Raw genomic sequence first — 9,152 nt, forward strand, 5'->3', positions numbered from 1 at the left:
TAATCTTCAACCTGCTAATCAGATTATTTTTGGTTCAAATCAGAATAGACAAGCATACTATCGGTTACTAGATCAAAGGATCAGAGCCATTGAAGGTTTCTCTGCTTACAGTATGGATGCTAAGGAATTGTGTCTAGCTCCCAATGTGGTGCTTCCTCCTAAATTTAAAGCCCCAGACCTACCAAAATACAAGGGTTTAAGATGTCCCATAAGTCATGTTATTATGTATTGTAGGAAGATGGCATCCTACATTGATAATGATGAGCTTCTTATCCATTGCTCCCAGGACTGCCTATCTGGGGCATCCTTAGATTGGTACATGAGCTTAGAACGCAGTAAAATCAGATCTTCGAAGGACTTGTTTGAAGCCTTTCTCAAGCAATACAAATATAACCTGGATATGGATGCCACCGGGTTACATCTGCAAAATCAACCCTGCAAGAGCAACAAAATATTCAAAGAATACGCTCTAAGGTGGCGCCAAATGGCTTCCTGAGTTAGACCTGCGTCGACAGATGTTGAATTGGTTAATATTTTCACGAGCACTCTTCAGGGTATGTACTATGAGAAGATGGTTGGTATCTCTTCGTCCAACTTTGCCGACATAATAACTATCGGAGAACGAATTGAGAATGGCCTAAAAACGGGAAAGATTGTTAGTCTTGATAATCAAATTATGATTAAGAAATCTTAGGGTTTTGCTAAGAAGAAAGAGGTTGAGGCAAGTGTTGTAATAGGAAATACCCTCAAGTTCAAGCTCCTGTGGCTCCCATGCCATATTACTCTTGTTAGTACATTGTCGCTGCTCAATATCAGTAACTTGCATACTAACCTCAGTATCAGCAGCCTCTACAGGCTCCAGCTTCTCAGAATCAGCAACCTTCGTAAAATAAAAGAAACCAGAGTCAGGGTCAGAGCAGACGTTATGATAAGAAGCATCCTCAGCGTGACCAGATCCTTGTATCATATGCTCAGCTACTACCATATCTTGTTCAGCAAGGAGCCATTGTGCCAAAAGAAATAGCACCAGTTGTTTACCCCTATGGCCCGAAGTATAATCCTAATGCTTCTTGTGCGTTTCATGCCGGCTATGTTGATTCTAAGTGTTGGCAGCAATTTTGGTAAAACAAAGAATGTTCACAAGATGTTATGTGTGATGTCTTAACATGAGATATCCTATGTACCTGCTGGAGCTCAAGCGCATGTTCATGCAGGATTGTTTCAGAATGCCACATACAATGCCATGGCTTCTGATATTGGATGTACCTGTTGGAGCTTAAATGAAAGACATGTTCATGCAGGATTGTTTCAGATGACACACACAAGGTCATGGCATCTGATATGGTTATACCTGCTGGAAGTTATAAAAGGAATTATTGGATTATGCAGGATTTTTCCAGGATGTCAGACCCGATGTCACGACATCCTGTACACAGAACATTCAGTGTGAATGTCTGGTGTTTTGTGATTGCACAATTAATGGCAATCTTTGTATGATTGAAGATCTGATTAGTTGGCGCATTCAATCATGGATTACAACCAGATTTACTTATTTTCCAAGGAGATCTAACCAGCTGTTATAAAAAGATTTGATTGGAAAATAGATTTAGGGTTTTCAAGATGTCCAAGCCCAGTTGGATGCTTCTATAAAAAGGGACTTAGAAAACCTATTTGAATACACAACCAATACTGAGCGAAATATAGAGAGGGAGCTAGGGTTTGTGTCTGTTTAGTCGTGAGACTTGTAAGCCATTCAAGTCATCCATTGATGATTGAATTGGACTGATTTGTGGTTGTAATTTGTCACTCTAAAGTTGTTAAGCAAAAGTGTGTGTCTTCTTGATCAAAGCTGTGAAGCAAGATCAAGAGTGTGTCTTCTTGATTGAAACTGTGAAGTAAAATCAAGAGTGTGTAATTGAAAAGTATTTTCTTTTCTCAAGGGATTGTTGTTTAATATCACAGGTGTGATTGTAGGGAAGTGAGTGGGTTCTCATATCTAAGAGTGCTTAGGTAGAAATTGCACGGGTAGAGATTAGGTGAGAAAGACTGTAACTTGTTGAAGTGTACGGAGAGTCTTTGAACTAATTCTATTTTAGTGAATTTCCTTCCTGGCTTGGTAGCCCCCAGACGTAGGTGAGTTGCACCGAACTGGGTTAACAATTGCTTGTGTCATTTGCTTTACCATTCTGTATCTTTATCCTATGTGTGTTAAGAGATATTAGTGTTGTGACATTACCTTCGACATCTTATATCTGATACCAGAATTTCAGGCTATATAGGGCATTCAACTAAAGATTATGGGTTGTTCAAGACCAGGGTTCAAGAGTTGATCGATCATAAGATTTTGCCCTTCTCTGAGGCAGGGCCCAATGTCATAACTAACCCATTGCCAGATCACTGTGGATAGATATTAAATGCAAATAGTGGTGAAGATTGCTCATATTCGGTTACCTCTTTAGAGGAATATCAAGGATAGCAATGTCATATTGTTCAATCATGTCTCATTTGTAATCTTTTCTTGTTTGTTAATTTTTGTTCATTTGTAAAACTTGTCTGTTTTTCAAATGATAATAATAATGAAATAGACGTGCATGCTTTGTTTAAATCCATTTGTGTTCACTCATATTTTATTTTATCGGTATCAAATTATTGCTCAAGCAAAATCAAAAGAGAATGATGCAAATAAAGTGCGCAAGATCATTGTCGATATACTTTTGAATAAAATAGTGTTGATGATGTACCATATTGTTTAATCCCTAAACATCAGAGATATAAGAAAGTTAATCCCTAGTCAACCTCTTTAGGCCTTGAAGTAGGTGTTTGTTTTCTTTATACACATAAAACCCCAATGTTTAACCAGGGGTGGGGTAGTCTTCAGTTAGTTTGAATTTGCGTTCAAATTTCATAAAGAGAATATCCCATCAAGTGATCAATCATATCATATCACTCTAAAGAGGGTAGAATCACAAATTCATAATGGTCATCATCCCTTACCAACAAAAGGAATGAGACAGACACAAACCTTGCAACAAATCCAAATCAAGAAAGAAAAAATGTCACAGGATTTGCTCCAATACAAAAGAAAAGATGAAATAAAACGAAAAAATGAAAAAGTAAATCAAAAGCCCGCTAAGTCAAGAGCTTGAAAACAAGATTGACTTAGGAAAAAGTTAGGGCATCCCGGTGGGCTGTAGACCCAAAGGATCAACCCAGGAAAAAATAAGGGAAAGCAAAATATGATAAACAAGAGGTTCAACAGACAAAATCCTCAGCAAGAGCAAATCTCTATGACTGCAAACAAAAGCAGAAGGTGAGTGGTTATCGCTCCAAACTCTCATGGGTTTCTTAACCATCATTGCTAATATTCAAAATCCTTTTCCGAAAGATGAGCGCTTGTTTTAAGCTAACTGAATGTAGGACTGGAGAACATCACGGAAAATGGGTGGGTTATAATAGGTTTTGAGCCTTATATCCTTTCTTTCTGAAACCGTGAACCAAACCACGTTACAATCCTCAAAGACCTAATTGAAGCATGGTTTATTTCGAAAGCATACTATGATAAGATCGCGTCAAGCTAACTCCTAAAGATTTGCTTGTCAGTTGTATTGATGTTGATATGGCATGCTAATTAGTGATTCACTCACTATATGTCATAATCTTAGTGAACACACTTGATTTTCAAAACATGCATGAGCATGACATAACAATTATCATTTTTAAAATGAGCATTTTTACTTGCGAACAGGCACTTGACATCAAGAAAGCTTACATAATGGGAAGATTGAATATTTTTTCTGATATCCCATAGTTCAGATCTCTTCATAGTCAGTCAATCTGGGGCAACCACGTCGAAATTCTATCAATCTCTCTGAATCATCCGAACATGGGCAAAGTTACTTCAAGGCTCATATTGGGGCAGGCCACTTCAAGAGCACGATAAGTCAATCACTCCCATGAATGGTTAATCAAGAGAATACAGTTTCAAGACGTTGTGGCAAGCTAGTTGAGATCTTCATATGATGAGACTACTCCATGACTTGTGACTGGGGAAATATGCAAATACCCAGTCTATTGGGGCAGAGGCAAGCTACGCAAGTACAAACACTCTCCATGTTTTAAAACATAATCTAGAGGTGTGACAACAATTATTCAGCTCGAAGTAGGTGTTAGAGAGCCACGTCTCATGATCATTATCCTAGCCCAAAATTCCCACATCCCTCTATATATCATTAATCTAGCATAGCATGAAGCCTTGTGTGCAAATTTGGAAAATCAAAGCCCATTATCTTATTGACACTTTCAAATCCAAACTTGTATGGTACCTTTTAAAACCAATTGGTTTGACACTTTCTTTAAAATCCAACTTGCTTGGCATCTTTTAAAGCCCATTTTGCTTGGTATCTTTTTAGAATCTTTAGGATTGATGATTTTTTGTTTCCAACCTTTAGGGTTGATTATCTTTTCTTTCCACCCTTCGCGGTTTTTTCAACCTTTAGGGTTGATAATATTTTGTTTCCAACCTTCGTGGTGGATGAACCTTTTTCAACCTTCACAGTTGATAAATTATTGTTTCCAACCTTCATGGTTGACAAACCTTTTTGTTTCCAACCTTCATAGTTGATGATCTTATTTCAACCTTCAAGGTTGATAATCATTTTGTTTCCAGCCTTCATGGTTGACGAATCTTTTTCCAACCTTCGTGGTTGATGAACACTTTCTCAATCTTCAGGATTGATGAACTTTTTCCCAACCTTCGGGGTTGATGACATTTCTTCTTTTTCAAACCTTCGTGGTTGGCTTTGTTTCCGTTTTCTGAACCGAGGATTCAACTTTAAAACCCCTTATTTGCAAGGGTATTCCAGAGCTTTCATGTTTAAGCTTATGGGCTCCTTGTTCCCATACCAAACCCAGAGCCTAACTCCAATGTTGCATACATGGCTTCATGTGTCATAAAAGTGATAAAACATACATATAGCATGCATATCATGTTCCTCAGTTGCAATATCCATACAGTACATCAAAAACCCAACAGATGAACCTTTAAAAGTCAACCTGCCATTCCACATTCTATAATTACTTATATCACTTTGTAGTCAATCGCAATAGGTAAGTTTTTGGATACGTTGATATTTAATCCATTCATACCTTGAATATCCGAAAAGCTCTCGCAATTCGTGCATTCAAGTTTAAGTTGAATAAATATGGGCAGCAGTCATACCTCAACATTTCCCCTCCCATTTTCATTTTTTCTGACCTATGACTTGAGATTCATCTGTATTCATCCATGCCTCATTCATGTGCATCATTCATTCATATAAACACCTTCTCATAACCACTATAGATTCAAAGCTTGTGGATGACAAAAATTTGGTTTTGCTTGAGGTTTGTGACACCATTGGGGAAAACCCCTAATTTCTTAATCTCGGGGACATGAATTCAAGGAGATTGCATCCTAACATTCATCATAACACTCATTTAGGCATTCAAATCCTAGTTCTTGACTTTGGGTGTTAATTTTTCCTTGAGTGGTCGGGAAGCCCTAATTTCCTAAGTCAATTGTCTTGGTTGGCTTGATGATCATTATTGCTTGAATCATGTGGCTTGCAACCCTAACTTTCTAGGTCTACATCACTGATGGTTTTTTGGCTGATTGTCTAATCATCTTTACCCGCATAGTTTGGCTTATGATTCTCTAATCTGCATGGAGCACTTTAATCAGGTATGCTTGACATGGGTGGATAACATGGCTTATTTATTGATCGTGTGGTTGACTAAAACCCTAATTCATGAATAAATGTTATTAGGTCATTGTGCATTGCATCATACCATTCTTGTTTAGAATCAATGCATTCTAGGTCCATGGCTTCATAGTTCTTAATACATTAATTCAAATTGTATAGCTCTCATCTTAGTCCATTGGTTTAGTTCCATAATGCATTGGCTCAAGGTGTTTCAAACATCTCTTTGGAGGGAAAATCAAGTTTTGAAACAAAAGCATCGTTTACATTGATTAAATAAATCATTTTCATTCAATAATCCATTTCCTTCATGCCATATTATTAATACAAAAATTACAAAAAGAAAAGACAAGTTTAACCAAGGTTGACCTTGGTCAACCGTTGACTTTTTGGTAAACTTTGACCAAAACCACACTTCCATGACTTTGCACCTTCCATGTTGAATTCTTTCACATTCATTTTCAATTAACTTTTCAAAACATTTCCAAAACCATTTCAAACCAAGCATTTAAATTCATTAACTTTTATCAACATACATTAACTTTCAACTAACATTTAAATTCCATTTCAAACTTAACTACCATTCATTTCCATTTCCAAATTTCCAAATTTACATTCATAACATTTCAAATTAAGATTTCACAAAAAAAAACATTTCAAATTGATCTTCAAAACCATCTCATTCTGTAAAATCATTCCATAGCCAAGCTTGATTTCGCCTTCCCGAATTGAATCCCGCACAAATAATTTCCAATATATAATTAAACATTGAACAAAGCATATCATATTAAATAAAAACTAACAATTAATCATAATTTCGGTTTTCATAATAATGCCTTCATCAACCATTCGAAAACATGACTAGTGCACCAAAACTAGGAACCAAAAGACTTCAAAGTTGCAAATAAAGTTCTATGTAATTACCTTACCACCAAGCTTGTGGATTTTTGTGTTACATTGTTGCTACCCCTTTCAATAGGATGGATGCTTGTGGACTTCATCATTCAACAATGTATGAATCCCTAGCTCTATGACCTACTGTCAGAATCAAACAGAGAGAGCAATTTGGCATGATCATTACCATCATTTTCATATAGATTTAACCATGTTAGTAGAGTTCCTAATTTGCTAGCAGCATGTAACAGGCACAACAGTTAGACCAACTCACTTCAGATCCATAATGAGATCAATTAACAACCAAAAGCTAATCCTACATTCGATAATTAAATTCATTTAATTCCCAAGCATCCTACAATGGCAACAACAGTCAAACCATCAGCTTAACCATGACAGAAGTTGAGTTTCTTCTTTAAAAAAAACTCTTCACAGACACAAAACAACATCACAGTAAGCAGTTTCTGAGCTGAAACTCAGTGACACTAACCATTTGAATTAAAAGGAAAAAGATAATTGGTGATTGCAGACATCAGATTCAGCCATGGCCTTTTTTCACCTGCATAATATTAACAAACTAATGTTAACACAACATGCCAAGATCAGCAACTAATACATGACTAACATGCACTGGTATTTGAATGAACTAACAACATATCAGTTAAAAGTTTCATTTTATTTGGATCTAATTGTTAACTAATGCTTACATCTCTGACTAACCAATAACTGAATTTAGTTGACAGCTAACAAACAGAATTAACATAATGGAAATTAAGATCTAAAAGATCGCCAAAAGAAACACATAAACCAAATAATTAATGAAAATTCAACAAATGAGAAATTGAAAGAAAACTACAAAACTGAAGCTAACTGAATTTCAAGTTCATTATAATTTCAATTTGAATTTCATTTGATAACTAACCTAAAACTAATTTCCAACTAACTCCAAAATGCAAACTAGCAATTAACAGTCTAACAAAACTTACACAATTCTCATAACATTGAATTGGAGTTCCACAATAAATCCACACAAATGCAACTCAGAGAACAAATTTCAAACCAACAAGTTCATTTTTCACTCATTCATAACTAACTCTAACAAATTAGATTTCATTTGCAACTAACTGATGCATTTCATGTGAATTTCAATGAGATTTCATATGCATTTCGAACAAAATTGGGAAGGAGTTATCTTATAAATAGAACTCACCATCATTCTGCAGAGGGAGTATTTTTCATCCTGCATCCGATCTGCTTTATTTTTCATCAGAGTTCTTCTTCTGCATCCGATTTGCTTCATTCTGCATCAGAGTTCTTCTTCTTCTGCATCCGATTTCCTTCATTCTGCATCAGAGTTCTTCTTCTCCTGCATCCGATTTACTTCATTCTGCAACTGAGAATCTTTGCTCTGCAACTTGAGTGTTCCATTTTGCAACTGGAGATTCCGTTCTGCAGTTTGAGTTTTCGACACAGAAACTCGAGATTTTCTTCCTGCAACCTGAGAGTGTCGTCTTCTACCTAACAAACTCATAAGTAAGAAGAAGCATAACAGAAAGTGGAAAGGAAGCAAGGATTTCGGTACTCACGTGGAGATTGTATTGCTTTCGATTCCATCCTCGTATCCTTCAGCAAATAACCGAAGCAAATCACGACTTCGAAGGTTAGTTACGTTTTCTCTTCCCTTTTGACCATTGAATCTCGTCGCATTGAATTAATGAAATTGTAAGTTAGGAATCCCTTTTCTGCGGGTAGATCCAGATTGATTAGGAGAGTTGAGGTTGATGATGATTTTGATCTGTTGAAGTTGAAGATGAATCCGAGTAATCGCGATTTCATATTTGGTTGGCCTTTGGTGTTCGAGACAAGCACGAGAGTTCCATTTTTGGCCATGTTCGCGAACGAGAAGCTTTTGAAGGCAATCCATTTGGCTCCTAGAGTTTGGGCCTTCAGCCCAAGCCATGCTTTTGCTGATTCACACATCACGCAGTCAAGACACACCTCATTGTGAAGACTTTGGGTTTGCAGTGGGCCAAGATATTAGGCCCAACCGAATCTCTTTTTTGTTTGCTGACTCAAGCTCCTTTTCTTGGGCTAAATCACATCTAAGCCCATGTTGTTTGTGTTTTGTTGATTCTAAATTAATTAATTACTAATTAATATCATGTTTAGAAATAATCTTGATTAATTTAGGTTAATTAGAATATTAAGAGATTTAATTAATTTTCTTTGTAGAATAAATGGTAAACGGTTTTTTAGAAATTAGAAAAGTTTAATTAGGTCATGTTTAGGATAAATAACAATTTAGGTTTTAAGTAGATTTTTGGAACTTAATCAAGTCCTAAATCCTTATAGGTTAGGTGTAGATCTTGATTAGAATTAATTAGTTTCGATTAAAATTGATTATCATAAACTATTTTCCTAATTAATTCATTTTTGGCATAATAATTATTTTGTCCTTAAGGCTTAAAATCTTGACTTTAATACGTGTTCCCTTAGTTTAGGGTCTTAATTAGAATTGTT

General features: G+C 36.0%; 1 long non-coding RNA gene across 3 annotated transcripts; it reads right to left on the minus strand.

Annotated features, from left to right (window-relative positions):
- Window positions 1–6,298: 6,298 nt before the first annotated feature.
- On the minus strand, window positions 6,299–8,580 carry LOC127085280 (uncharacterized). Of its 3 annotated transcripts, none has more exons than XR_007789064.1 (4): window positions 8,219–8,580; window positions 7,843–8,150; window positions 6,663–7,191; window positions 6,299–6,457 (listed from the first exon to the last, which is right to left on the minus strand). It is a non-coding gene; the product is annotated as an uncharacterized LOC127085280 (long non-coding RNA). The 3 variants fall into 3 exon arrangements; XR_007789063.1 differs by lacking the exon at window positions 6,299–6,457 and having other exon boundaries at window positions 6,521–6,987; window positions 7,123–7,191; XR_007789062.1 differs by lacking the exon at window positions 6,299–6,457 and having other exon boundaries at window positions 6,521–7,191.
- Between the last annotated feature and the right edge of the window lie 572 nt (window positions 8,581–9,152).

The sequence above is a fragment of the Lathyrus oleraceus genome, chromosome 5 (assembly GCF_024323335.1).
Source record: "Lathyrus oleraceus cultivar Zhongwan6 chromosome 5, CAAS_Psat_ZW6_1.0, whole genome shotgun sequence".
NCBI lineage: Eukaryota > Viridiplantae > Streptophyta > Magnoliopsida > Fabales > Fabaceae > Lathyrus > Lathyrus oleraceus.